We start from the raw sequence: 15,561 nt of genomic DNA, 5'->3' as shown, positions 1-15,561 counted from the left end.
AAAACAATTTTCTTAGGTTTTATTCTCTGTCAGAGATGCTCAGACATTGTTTTTTGCATTCTGCCATTCCAGCTGGATCCATAATCCATCCCTGCAAAAAGGACAGTACAAAGATCAACCATACTGTGAAAGTAAAAAGTGATTCTTGAAATCCAATCATGATTTGAAATACAGCTATTGAATCACCATACTTTTCTCCTCAAAGGAAAAGAAAAAAAAAAAAAAAAAAAAGGTGTGTGGGAAAGGAAGAGGAAAAAAATTTTATTATGCTTCCCATAAGGCTGTGGGATACATGCAATTTGAATCTATCCTGTAGTTTTATGTATAGTAGCTCTCCTAGTTTGCACTTCTATTTTTTTTATTGTACATCTGCTCTCACAGGGAGAAAATAGTCATGATGTATTCATTATAACTCACAATTACAATGATACATGTTGCAATGACATGACCTTTTCCCAGAAAGCAGGAGATGTCTGATTTTTTTATTTTTCCTATTTTGCCACATATGGTCTCTGAGAAAGAAGCTAATGCAAAGCTGGAAGTCACAAACTCTGTTGTGCATGAGCAATGACTCCTCCTCCTAATGCAGGAAGATGAAGTTCTCTTACATGCAAAATAATTTGAAGAGCCAGAAGCTACGTAGCCTAATTAAGGAATAGGGTGGAAATATCAATGTGAGGTTGCTACAATTCTAATTAATTAGAGGCAAATTTGGAGGGAAAGAGAAAGTAAACTTAACCCCTTGTAGCAAGGGATAAGAAATCATCATTCTTACTACTGGTGTTCAAGCAACCTCAAGAGAGAGGAAGCAATTTCAAAGCCATGCATAAGAAATACAAGAAGAAAGTCTACTGAGCATGAGAGAAACTCATGGGACACTCCAGGGACAATATGGTTTTAACAAAGACCAAAAGAATATCTTACAGAAAGCACTGCTAAAACCCCCAACAAAATAAGGTTATGCCCCAGCTCCTGTCCTAGCAGAAATGCTGAGGCAACGAAAGAGGGGACATTAGCAGAATCCATCCTTAACAAAAGAACAAACAGGTTCAGTAAGCGAGAGGAAAACCTTTGAGCAAATGCCATTCAGAACATCTGAAATAATTACTGTGTCCTAACAATGGGTGAATTGGAGCAATAAGGGGATCCTTACAGTGCCAGGACTGAGGCAGAACTCTACTTTGTGGTGGCTTATTGGTTTGGGGATTTTTTATTTCTTTTCGGACTTTTATGTTTCAAAATTTGTATTTTAAGAAACGTATTTTTAGCCTGAGCTGAATGTGGTGATGAGCACTCTCTGACTGCTTGTCAGAAATGCCCAGAACTCGTCACTAAGATATTACTACGTATTACCTCACTTCTTTCTTCCTTATGGAGCAACACACCACAATATAGTGAGGACTGAGGGCAGAAAGCTTGGCCAAGAGAAGGGCTCTTCTAAGGAGGTACTCCAAGGAACCCTGGGATTTGTGGTTCACATCAAACACGTCCTGAAGAAGTGGGCAAGATGTAAGTGCTGCCTTCACCAAACAGAAACTAAGGAAAACTTGTTAATGCCTTTGTTCCCTTTTGGTTTCCTCTTTCTCCTCCCCCTTCCACAATTCTCCCCTTTTTTCCCCTGTTTCTGAGAAGAGATTTTTGGATCCCAGGGCTAATTCACCTCAGAGAAGAGGCCAGATTTTGCTGTTAGGAGCTATAACTCTTCCCTTGCAAATCTCTTTGTTCCAGACTTCTTTTATCTCCAAGACAAATTAAATTCCAAAATAACATGCTTGGGGCTAGTGTTAGCCGTAAAGGTTCTGATCTTCCACTCATGTAAAGCACAAGAAAAAACAAGCTCAGCAGGAGCAGGCTTGGGGAAGGGCTTCTAGTCCTTCTGTGCAACAGCAAGTCCCAGCACTCCACATTCACAGCCATTTGTCTCTGCAGCACTCCAGCAACATGTAATTCCTTATCCTGCAGGTGACAGATATCTTTGGTGTTATTGCTGCTCTGTGGGCAGTAAATCTCCACTCAAATATAAGCCTAGGTCATGCCATGTGACAACTTCTTTACTTATTTGCATCGCTGTAAGGCGGCCTGGCAATTATACAGAAAGTATGTTACCATGGCAACACAGGGAAACTGCAGCATCTAAAAAAAAATAAGACTGCAGAATTACTTAACATTTTATTCTCCAAAGACTTCAGTATTCTGAGTTTAAACTTTGCACAAAAAATCATAACAAATGGTGCCTATTTCATAAATAGTGCTTCCTACATCTTTTAGAAGTAATTGCTTCTTTACATCAAAGCATTTTATATTTTCCTCTTCGTGGAATTACTGAGTACAGAGTATAATGGGTAAAATACTCCTCTATCCCTTGTCCAGAATTTTTTCTTGGCAAAAAATACCACTTATTAGTCAAGTCAAATCCAGTAATTATTTCAGCACAGTTAATGCGTAAGTCCCCTCACACACCTCCCACACAAATGACTGCAGACAGCTCTGACAGCGCCTGAGCCTTGGTAAAGCTCTGGAACAGCACAAAAGAGTAGCTGACAGTCTGCATAGGATGGGAGGAGCCAAGCAGTCTAAATCATGAAAAGGAACACAAAAAGGTAAGAGGGACACAACTACCAAATGTCCAAGTCATGGGCTGGTACCCACTGACTCAAGATAAAAAACACTCTGGCTTCTATCATAAGTCCGAAGGTTCCTTCTGGCTTACTGCCTAATTCGAATCTGAGGCTCAGATAATCAAAGATGGCTTTATCATCCTGGTCCCCCCAGCTGCACTGGTTTAGGATGTCACATGATTTTAACCTTTTAGTCATGGGCTGGTGATCATTGGAGACAGTGCTACTGCAGACCCCTGATAATCCAGGGTTTTGTAATAATTTAGTATAAGATATTGCTGTCATATTATTACTATAAATAGTAGCAATACAATAAATTGTACATACAATATTAATGAAATTCAAGTAAGTGAAAAAAAAAAATTACTACGTCCCAGGACATTTTCTCTCATGTTGCTACAATTTCATCTCAAACATGGTCAATGCAGCTAGAGGCAAAAGCTAGTTCGTCATCTCAGAGTTATTCTGTTCCTCAGAACAGAAATAATTATAGGCATACATGAAGCAATCATAGTTTTAGGACACCTTCCTTGCAAACAGAGGGCAGGCAGAGAGCCCTTTTTGACAAAAATGGAACTGTGTGACACAGATAGAAAATTTTAGAGAAGCCCATTAATGCATGACTAGTGCTCTCTACTGAGGTAAATACTCTGACTTCAATTCTTTTTCTAAAAGATTTGACACTAGTAGCAGCCTGCTTTAAGGTTTGATTTTGTAAAACACATCATTCATTCATTGGCACAGTCAATAAAAAAATATATATTGATATCTGAAGGTCAGAATTTGAAAAATAAAGTCTTGCTGTGCAGTCTCTGATCTACATTTCGTGCTAATTAATCTATATATTTCAACTGAAAACAGATCTTGCTTCCTTATCAAGAGCCTAATTATGTTACCTATATTGCATTTCTGAAATAGATGATGAAGTCCAGTCTCAAGTCTTTGTTAACAGCATTAACAAATGAAATTTACAGAGAGCTGGTTAGGAACAGAAACTCTAAAAATGTCCAAAGCATTTGCACAAATAAAACATACAGAATTTTAGCACCATGGCATACCCAGAATTATCCATTGCTTTACTATGTACAATAAATTTGCAACAAAAATTCAAAATAGCTCACCTATCTTTAGTAAAATTCTAGATCTTAAGGCCAGCGATGCAACAGAAATAAACAGCTCAATAAAAACTCAATTTAAGAAATTTAAGCAGCAAGGATATGCAGACTTTTATTCCAAACAATAAACAAGATGAACAAGAACCAGAATGCCAGGAACAGGAAAATGGAGAAGCAGCAAGAGGAGAAGAGGTAATAACACAAGGAGATACTTGATGTTGTCAGGGAGTCTGCTGACATGTCAACTGGAGAAACAACATGAGAGCTGTGAAAAGAAAGTGGTTAACATGAAGCAGCAGCTCAATCATTAACAAGCAACAGGCAACTAATGGGAAAAGACAACCAGCTACCAGGAAGCCAACTCTTGACTAAAACTGCCACAATGGAAAAGTGACCACCTGGCATGACTGAGAAGAAAACAACAACCAGCTTTGCATACCAACAAAATTATAAGAGGAACTGAGAGGAGAAAACAGGAAGAAGGTAAAGCTGCAGGAAGGTTTTGGTCACCTTGCAGACATTATTTGAAACTAGTTCAGTTTTGACCACAGCTTTGTGTGGTTAAGTGCTGCATTCACAATGAAATGAACAGATTTACAGGTACAAAAATTTCTGTGTTCCTTCTGGAGAAAATGAGGTATCATCATAGAAATAGAATTACTTACTACCTGGAACTAGCTGCTCACCTATTCCTGTTTATAAAAGAGCTGAATCGAGTGATATTTCTGTTCCTAGGATAGGATTGCTTCCATACCACAGCAGTATTTCCCATCATGCCAAGCCCCAAATAAAACCAGATTTACTTAAGGGATGGAGGGAGTATGACATAATAACATCAACATGGGAAGTCAAGAGTCAAGCAGGTTCAGTTCCCAGTCCTGCCACATCCTTCTGGTGTAAAGTTTTAAATGGCCATTTAGGCAATTCAGGTCTTTGCAGTCTACCATGGTTCACAGTCTTGGCATGGCTTTCCACTGGGCTCTGCAGGTGATGCACAAGCTTGCATTGGGATACCTCCTGCAGTCACGCTGGAAGCCTTCCTATCTGCTGAATGAACATAATGATCTTCAACATCCCGTAAAAATGTGATATGGATGGCAAAGACCTGGTGAAATATTAGGTCTGCATACCCTCTTTATTCACAGAGCACAAACTGTTGAAAAATCTAGTGGATATAGGCTGAAAGGAATGTACAGCCACCTCTACAGAAAACATATGGCTGAATTCAGTCTTGGTGTAAACAAAAATACTCCAAGTTTCACACAATTTTTTCCCCCTTCTTTTTATTTCACACTTTTCCCAATAGCTGCAAACTATCGTCAAAGCCCATCACAGATGAAGTCATTTCTGAAGCCAAGCTATGCATTTTTTAACGCCATTTTATCTTTTCCCATATGTCACTCCATCTATTTCTGTTGCTCTTCTTCACCTTAAGCTGATTATGTATCTGGTAATTCACTCTCCAGCAAAGCCTGATTCATCTGTAACCACGTAAGGACAGATTCCATGATGAAATCTTTAATTGAGATGGTTTGGAGGAGGGAAACTTCACAGTTTCCTCCAAATATATATTTTTTTCAAGGCATTTCGCTTCTGGGAAAAAGGCTCTCTGAAGCCTGTGGAATCAACATAATAAATAATACAAACCCTAAGGCCAAAATTGCAAAATAGAGAAGGCTGTTTCTGGACAGATTATCTTTCATTCCCCTGTGATTTTTTTTTTCCATTTTAAGGACACTCTTTGGAGTGATAAGTTATATTTTACTGTGTCTATAGTAAGTACAAAATAATTTCACCCATGTTAACAGACATCTATCCATGTTGTCACATTGTCTCTCTTCTTTTTTTTTTTTTTTCTTTTTTTTTTTTTCTTTTTCTTTTTCTTGAATATCCAATCTTTTGACTCTAAATCAATGTTTTCCCTACCACCATTTACTTTGAATGTTTTTGAATGTTTGGAACTCATGGATATGTCTTACCATTTCTATAAGAAATATGTTACTTATGCTGCTAAATTGCTAGTCCCTAAAACAGGTCATTAAATAACTATATTGTTTTACTAATTGTTATTTTTAATACATCTGGTGGTGCTTTAGCTCTTTTTGTTGTAATATGTGGTATTACTCTTTTCAAGTAAATGTGAATAAATTTTTGTCACCTGATTTCATAAAATGGGATATAACTCTGAAATCAAACCCAGAGATATCCAATTTCATCTGCTGCAATCTGTACAGCAACTGATTTTCTACAATACTTTCAAAAGAACAATTCAAAACATGCTTAATAAAAAGCTGTTTTTATAAGAATCATAACACTTTCTGCTCAAAATGGTTTTATATGTTTAGAGAGATGGTTACTGCTACAATTCTGTTGTGCTTCTAGAAGCAGAGGTTAAATGTATGGAAAGCTCATGATGATCTTGCTGCTTCAATCCCTTTCTTCTCTACTCCCAATTTACTAATCAGTACAAACAGATGTGTTTTTCTCCCATTTTCAAGGAAGTGACAGGTTAAGTGTTCACCCTGAACACAACACAATGCTGTAAATTCTCCAGAGCAGCAAGTCTCCCAGGCTCTGCTTCTTCAAGTGTTTCCTCACTTGCTCCTTTGTCCTCCCCTGAAATTATTTCTCTATTACCTTTTCTTATTTCTAGTTTGTGTGTGCAAATACAACAAAGAAATTTTGCAGATAATCCCAATCTTTGCCATTTTCAATTCATAATTAATTCACTCCTCTTCATTTATTAATGAACTAATTTCTTGCTAAGGTTAAAGTTCTTCAAAAACGAAAAAAGGAAGAACTTTTTCAGGGCATAAAGGGCTCATCAGTAAAGAAACATGTTTTGGAGGCCTAAATCCCACAGGAATCCACACACTACAGCAAAGAAAAACAGAAACTCAATGTTTGGGGAAACTGGGACCTGACATCTGTTTTGGACTTCTTTGCACTTTTTCTTTGTAAGCCATGTAAGTCTGTTTAGACTCTTTAGAGGAGGAAAACAAAAGCAAAGCCCTCAACTATTCCCCTATAAACACCCACAGACAAAATCTTCTTTACAGCTTTTGAAGATGTGTCTCCTCCCCTTCACATGTGTGGATAGTATTTATTTTCTGAGGCTCACAAGAGGAATTTTTTGAATTTGTATACAAAAGAAACCCTTTTATGATCATTAGCATCCTGGAAGGGGAAGCTCAGGATTTCAGATGTCTAAATGAGGAATTATAAAGGCATAGCAGACTATGTCCCAGCACAACCTTTACCATGTTGGAGCAGCACAGTTGTGCAGGTTTGGCTCACAATTTAGGTATATACATTCTCCCCTGTATATATATATATATACAGTCTGATCATTACACTGAGCTGCACATTCTTTCCTACATATTGCAAGGTAAGGGGAAGTGGGGTAAGTGAAAAGTGAAGATACTGTATCCATGCTACTTGCAGAGACATTTTTAAATATTGCATGCCACTAACCACATCCTCTGGATTATGCATGCCTCCTGTATGATTGATTGAATGTTACACACCGATTTCAGATCAGGCTCGCTCTCTCTTCGCTAACATTATGTTCTCATTTCTAAGTTCTCTTAGAAAATGGGTCTTTAGTTCATTTGACTATGTGATATGCACATTTCTAAAACAAAAAATAAGGTCAATCAAGGTCACCATTACTAATGGACTACTTTTCTAAAATTATATAGCCCAGATGTGATTTTTTTTTTTCTTTTTTAATCAAATGTAGGACAAGAGTAAAGAGTACTTGAATTGACACATTAATATAGGAGGCAGACTATGTGAAGAAGGAATTAGGGCTATAATCAAAGCCTTCTGCATAAGAGCAGATTGCTTCAGCTATGTTCAGAGTGGAGTATAATTTGATCTGTCTATCCATTTTGATTTCCTTATTACTTTGTTACTGAAGACATACTGTATTTTTATACACAGACATACAATCTGTAAGTGAGAGATCGTAGTTACTGTTGGCAAGGAAACAAGTTACTGGGTACTGAAAGACACATTTCAAATAAAATGATATTAGGATTTGTGTCAATTCATACTTAAAATTGTCTGTGAGCTTTTATTTGTATATACTTACAGTAGGAAGTCATTAATTGAGTTAATATATTTTAAGGAAAATTACTTAGTCCACTAGTGCTGAACTCAAGGAAAGATACAAGAAATAAATTTTTAAGGAATGTGTGGCCATTCCTGCACAAAAATCAAGCACATAAAATTGCAGTAACTTCCTCCCCACAGCTTTCAGTAATTTTTGAGGAACCAAGAAATCAAAAACCCAGCTTTTTTTTTTTAGTTTATTTCTGTTAAATTACTCCTATAGGCTGCACCCGAATTATCTGCCTTCCCACAGTTGCTGTCCAGAAAGAAAACAACTGTAATTTCCCTTTCTCCTATTCTTGCTCATGTTCTATTCACATGCAGCCTTCCTTGTGCCCCTCTGTTGGAAGTCCCTTCATGTCTTGTGGAGTTGTTCCAATCAATTCAGCACCACTGTTTCTCCTTACATTTTAGGACAAGCAAGAAAAGAGCAAGAAAAGAAATATTCACTGGACCAAGGTTGTATAGACCTAACAGAAAAAGTGAAAGAAAATGTTTACTCCTTATGGCTCTTCTGAGGGCTTCAAAAAGCAGCCAGGAATGGATGTTCTTGTGTACCACACATCACTAGGATACTTGACAGCATTTTCCTGACAGGTATTGCTTGTTACCAGAACAAATTCCAATTACATGGTCATTAAACAAATTTCACTGTTCCTAAATGGAAAGATTTGAACTTGAATCGAAGTGTAGTGCTACACCAGTTCTCTCTGAAGTAACATTTTTGGTTTTCTTCTGTAGAGCAATTAAAGAGATTCAGTAGAGTTTACTGAAAAGGTCACCAGTTTATGTGAAAACATTAAGTGTGGAAAATATAAAGTGTGGCAATTCAAGTGATAAGTGGAACAAGTCAGCATTTTAAGTTTTACACACATAAATCAGTTTGTCACATGTATCTTATTAAGATATTATAATGAAGAAACTATAATTCACTTCCCATTTTGTTCTCATGGTAAAGCTGGTATAGAGAATGTATCACCTCTACTTGAATCACTTCTGGGAGTTACATGCATACTGTATAATGAGAATAAAACTTCATGTCATATTTTGAAAATGGCATTTATGGTCTATTTATGGCTTCACAGTTCAAGGTCATTTACAGGGATCATTATCTCCACTTATTCTGCCAATTCTTTCAATAGTTTGACATAGTCAACTAGTAAGGTTTCTAAAAGTATTAAAGCACAAGATGCCTTCGTTTAAAACAGATGACAATTTAGATACATGGTTGAATTTCAAGTTAGAAAAAAGCACATAATAGATAATTTATAGACATAGAACCACAGAATATGCCGTGTTGGAAGGGACACACAAGGATCATCAAGTCCAACTCCTGGCCCTGCATAAAACCATCCCCAAGAGTCACACCGTGTGCCTGAGAGCATTGTCCAAACACTTCTTGAACTCTGTCACCCTTGGTGCTATGACCACTTCTCTGGATGGCCACAGCAACAAGCCTGACAGAGTTGGTTCCAGTGCCCAACCACCCTCTGGATGAAGAACCTTTTCCTAACATTCAACCTAAACCTCCCTTGGCTCAGCTTCATGCTATTTCCTTGAGTTCTGTCATTTATCAGTAGTGAAGAGATCAGTTCCTGCCCCTCATCTCCCTTTCATGAGGAAGTTATAGACTGGAAGGAGATCTCTCCTCAGTCTTCTCTCCTCAGGCTGAACAAATTGTGACCTCAGCCACTCTTGATAAGGCTTTCCCTCCAGACCCTTCACCATCCTTGTTGCCCTCCTTTGGTTGCTCCCCAGTAGTTTAATGTCTTTCTGACATTGTGACACCCAAAACTGCACATACCATTCAAGGTGAGGCTGCCCCAGTGCAGAGCAGAGGGGACAATCCCCTCCCTTGCCTGGCTGTGATGCTGTGCCTGATGTACCCAGGACAGGGCTGTCCCTCCTGGCTGCCAGGACACTGCTGACTCACATTCAACTCATCACTGACCAGGACCCTCAGGTCCCTTTCTGTGGCACTGTTTTCCAGACTCTCATTCCCCAGTCTATACACACAACCAGAGTTGCCCCACCCTAGGTGCAGAATCCAGCACTCAGCCTTGTTAAACTCACAAAACTGGTGATTGACCATCTCCTTAATTGCTCCAGGTCTCTCTGCAGGGCCTCTCTGCATCAACAGTGCTTCCCAGTTCAGTGTCATGAGCAAACTTATCCAGTATTCCTTCAAGTCCTGTGTACAAATTGTTGATGAGGATGTTGAGGAGCTCTGGGCTGAGGATAGAGCCATGTGGAAATGCTGCTCCAGCCACTGGTGAGCAGATCCCACCCTCATGTCACCCCATTCACTAGATCTCTCTGTGCCAGACCTACCAGCCAGCTGCTCACCCAGGGCCTAACACAGTTATTCAGCCGTGAGCTGGATGCTTTCTCTACAGGGACACTGTGAGACACAACAGCTTTGCTGAAACCCAAAAAGATTGCGTCTACTCCAGTTCCTAGATCAGGTGGGTTACCTTGTCATGGAAGGAAATTAAGCTGGACAAGCAGAACTTTTCCCTCATGAAGCCCTGTAGGCTGTGACAAATGACTGTGTTGTCCTAGAGATTTTTTCATACCTTCCTGAATAATCTTTTTCACAATTTTACCGGACACTTAATTGAGACTGACAGACCTCTCGTTTCTGGGGTCCTCTTTCTTGCCCTTATTGAAAATCAGGATGTTAGGCAGTTATGTTACAAAATACAAGAGTATATAATTAACTAGGAATTGTAAGCTTTTTTTTTATTCTGTAAAATTTCCTACATTCCTGGAATAATTATTAAATTCTGTATGGAAAATGGCTCTTCTAACTTTATGTCTTTATGCAAAACAAATACTCCTTATAATTTTAAGATCAAATACAATTTTAATTTTTTTTGTTAAAAAGAGCATGTTTTTGAAATAACAAACTAGAAAAGATCCTTAGGAACAAGCTATTAAATCCTACTACATGTGGGAAGATGGTGCTAAATCTCTTGGACATTTTTCAGCCAGCAATATGTCATGCACTTATTATATTAAGAGCTTTATTTTATCTGAATAGAAAGAAAATTCTTACTGACTTGACTTCATTAACTATGCATAACCATCAGCAAATTTAAAGAATAGAATTATTAGAGAGTTTTCCTGTTCCCTGTAGGGAAAAATTTTCCTTTTCTTTTCAGAAAGGTGTGCAGAGCGACCCTACTACAAATATTAACCTCTTAACATCTACAGTAATGATCCATTTTCTTTCACCTCTCCTAATAAAAATAATTCAGGTGTTGAGTACTTTATTACTTTAGTACTAATGGCTCTTTATGCAAGTGGATCTAATAGCACTGAATTATTAGTACTAATATACCCATATAACTCCAACAATGAAGCTATCTGTCATCAGGTACTGAGCAATGCTGTGAATCTTATTATTTTTAACTTCATATGTCTACAAAAAAAATCTTTATTTGCCTAGAGACGATCAACAGAAACAAGTGATGGACCAAGTTCTTTAAAGATACACAATTTTTTTAGTAAGCAAGTAAGACATAAAAAGCCAAAATATTTGTATTTGAATGTAAATACAGACCCTGGCTACACCAGACTTAAACTTTGCCATTTGAGCTTAGAAAATCTTGGTTTAAGTTTGGTGTAATTCCTTGCTGCAGTTGTCAAAGGTGCCTCACAACCTAATGATGATGAAATTATCCTGGTCATGTTCTCCAGGGACTTCAAAGCAATGAGCACATCCATTTCAAAAGGAAATTCTTGGTTCTTTCAGAGATAGCCACAATATTTTTCTGGCTACATTCATACCAGAATCCCAGTGCTTTGTAAACACTGCTGAACATGGCACTGCACTGTGTTAGTGCATGGAGGTGTACAGAAATGAACCAAACCCATCACACAGGGATCATTCCAGCCACAAGGATGCTGATCGCTATAGGCAATTTTTTATAATTAAAATAGCTAATAATAAATAACAATTCCTTCATTCCTTCTGCACTGCCAGCTACTAAACCAAGTCTCCTTTCTCTTTAAGCAGGTTTCAAAAGCAGGATCCATAGCCATATGCTGAGAACCCATATGGGAAGAGGGGTCCAATCCTAGTGTGGATTGGAAAAGAGGAAAAGAGGCTCTTGCTGACTCTCCAGTACTCAATGTCAGTGTGGGATTTTGTGTTATTGGTGAGAAATCAAGCAGCAGGAAGCCAAAGTCTTTTCTAGAATAGCTAAAATGTTTTCCTGCCCTGAAGGTACACTGATTTCTCCTTGAATGCTTTTCCTGACCCTCCTGAAACTTCCCTTTCTTCCCTTCTTTCCATTTCTTCCTTCTCTTGCTTTCCTTCTCTGCTGTTTGTCTCACTCTGCTTTCATTACACTTCTCACAGTAACCAGTTGCTCCATATGTGAAAGATAATTTCATGCTATGTTGGTACATCTAGGAGAGTTCATGCCTCAGACAGAAAGCTACAGAAGCCTTTTTCAGGGCACGGTTTTGTGAAGACCTTTGCACTTCAGTATGTGCATGTGCACAGTGTTTTCCTCTTCCCTCTCAACCAACCTCAACCCAGAAGAAGGAAATGTTTCTGAAAAAAAAAATAAATTCAAACCTCTATAAATTCATTTCAAACCAAAGCCATTTGAGTCTCCAAATTACAGGCATCAAAACTGGCAACTACTGTTACCGACTCTGCAGTGGGTAGTTCAAGGGAGTCAAGGTGACTGCCAGCTCTCTCTGGGCTAATAACCACTGAAGCTAAGCCTTTTTTTGTCTATAGCTGAAGTACTCCTACAGAAGCTTAAAAAAGCAACACAAACTTCTGCTTTTCCTCCACTTTAAAAATATCTGTATTATTACCTGTTTAGAGCATTCCAGAGCACTTTTCTGCTTTCTAACCAGATTTTGGTCATATGTCATCATACACACAATGTGGCATATGTCATCCTTGCAACAGATTTCCTTGCCTTTCTAGTACTTTTAGGTTACCTACAAGAAAATAACAATTCAAAAAGAAATCCAAATGAATTATGATAGTGGAAAAAAACTAAAAAGGACTTTGTTTAGAGTCAGAAACAGCTCCCAAGATCTGAAGAGAATTTCTGAAATTAGAGTGGAAGTTTTCTCCTTCAAAACCTAGGTGTATTTTCACACATTCCCTGAGTGATTCATGGAATAGTCACTAAGTTGATGGAATAGCTCTAAAGGATTTAAATAGATTATACCAATTAAGTTAGCTTAAACACTGGCAACACATTAAAGTCATTGAAATTATTACACACTTCAGAAAATATTAAGTTATTTCAGTAGAATATAGGTTGTATATTCTGTTACAACATAGTATATTAACAGCTGACTCCCTTTTTTTTTTTTCCAGTAAGCCCCGGGTTGAAAATCTATTCTTTTCCCATCTGGTTTGTCTGCACATTTTCTCTCAACAATAATCCCTCTCTCAGCAGCGTGTGTTTTCCTTAATGCAGAGGCTCATTGAGAAGCAATGCACTGATATCTTTGGTGGAATTTGGTGCTCAGCATATGCAGCACTCAGGTGTGCTCTGAACAGTGTACATACAAATCACCTCTAAATTTGTTCATTCCAGTAGTGTAAGTTAGCAACACTCTGAACAGATTTTTCAAAGCATTCATCTCAGAAAAAAAAAAATTCATATCTCCTATGAATGCTAGCTCTGCTTTGGTATCACAGCAATAGAAATCTCTGTCTTCCTAAACTTATGGGAACAAGCTCTTCATTCCATCACAGACAAGACTAACCTTAAAAGTTAGCGTTTTTTAATTATTTACTTCACTAAAGCTATGCTCTAACTGCACTAGTGCTCAAAGTACAGCCAGTAAGCTGGCTCTATGTCTGTTCACAACACAAACTCTTTTAAACCTAAAATGCTAAAATGTCTGTTAAAGACATGTCAAACTATTCCTTGGTGAATGGAATACTCAACAGGAGCCACTGTTTGCTGGTTAATGATGGGCAAAAGATATAATTTCCTACCCATGAAAACAGTGATTTTTTTAGGACTTGCATTGTCATTATTAATGCCTCCCAATTTATAGTGTGCAGCACTGCATAGAAAAACACTCCCATAGAAAGAGCTGAATTCCACAGGCTTCTGCTAGGCAAAAACCATTACTCAAGTAAAGAGCACAGAATTTAGCACACAGACCTTGACCATATGCCTTATATATAACAATGTATGGTTTTCTAAAATAAGAAAATCTGACACTAACCAATCTTCTTTCGTTTTCCCATCTGATAAATAGCAGAAGTATGAATGTTTATATCCCCTTCTGTAATTCCCACTTCTAGTGCAACTGTAAATACTGTGAAGAAATATATAAAATTTTAAGACTTTCTGGGTTCCTGTTTGCCATCTGTCTGCAATGATATCTTGGAGCAATACATGATAGAGTTTAATTAGGCATTGCAAAAAAAATCGTAAGTATTTTTTACTTAGCTTCACGTTGAACTGATTGAATGTTCCATTGCTGTCAGCATCTAGGAACTGTGAACATGAAGGACTAAAAGAGACCCCAGGAAATAATCTAGATTAATCTCCTCTCAGAGGAACATAAATACCACTTACTGTCAACTAGAAGGACAGTCTAGTCTGTGACTAGTCAGTTTTAAGTTTTATATGATGGACAAATATCACCTGATAATTTTTTTCTGAAAACAAGTTGAATTTTTATATTCAGTAAGGATTAAATATTGCCTATTAAGTTTAAACTGCAAAAGGAAGCCACTACAGAAAATAGCCGATTTCACTTATCTTTCCAACATCAACAGTGCCATTCCTGAGTAGCATTTAGCATAATTTCAGCTTCCAGTTTTAATATCTCTAAAGTCATTACTACAATTCTTCCTAAAGGACAAATTCCTGCTATTTGTAAAGACACACAGAAAGCTTTGCTGCCTTTCCTACAAAAGAATGCAAAATAGACAGGGCTGACTTCAAGAACAGGAAAACAAATTCCCAGAAAAATCTCTGGTAAGAAAGCAGATAAGGCAAAAACACTGTGAATTTAAGCACAGTTCAAATTCAATATTCAAATGGCTTTTGGAACCAAGATAATTTGCTGGGTCAGAGCCCATTCAACTTCAGTGAAGTGCTAAATTTTCTTACTCATCTAACAAAATGAACAAGCCCTGTGATACCTGGAAAAGTTTAGCTTGACTTCTCTATACATTTGCTTCTGCAGAGGCAAATTTCATAGTATGGAGGCATTTAATAAGTCAGTACTGATACAACATACCCAGGCCTTTATCCTCATGGTGGATAGATTCATCACTCAGAGCATTTCCAGCCTTTCACTACCAAATCTGATCTGCCCTCCAACTCTCTCTCTGAGTAATGTACAAAACATTGTGCACAGCAGTCCCTTCTGACTCAATTCATTGCTACCTAGTTTCTGATGATGTATATGCATTCTTATATTTAATTCTTAAGTTTTCCAGTGAATCTGTGAATTCAGTTTGTACCTCTAGCCATAACCAAAATTTTGGACTTTACACAAGGATGAAGAAAATATTATAATCTAAATATTTTGGTCAAAGTTTGGAAACACTGCTGTAGCTTTTCCAGGAAAATTTGTGTGCTTCATTCTTTAGCTGTCCTTTGTAGGTCAGTCTCTCCTCCTGGGGAAGCACCTATTTTCATATAGAATTCCTGTTTAGTCAGAAAGTACTTCTGCTATGAGCATGCTCAAGTGTAACTTTCCAT

This window comes from Sylvia atricapilla, chromosome 4, assembly GCF_009819655.1.
Source record: "Sylvia atricapilla isolate bSylAtr1 chromosome 4, bSylAtr1.pri, whole genome shotgun sequence".
Taxonomy (NCBI): Eukaryota; Metazoa; Chordata; class Aves; order Passeriformes; family Sylviidae; genus Sylvia; species Sylvia atricapilla.
This window is presented reverse-complemented; position numbering follows the sequence as displayed.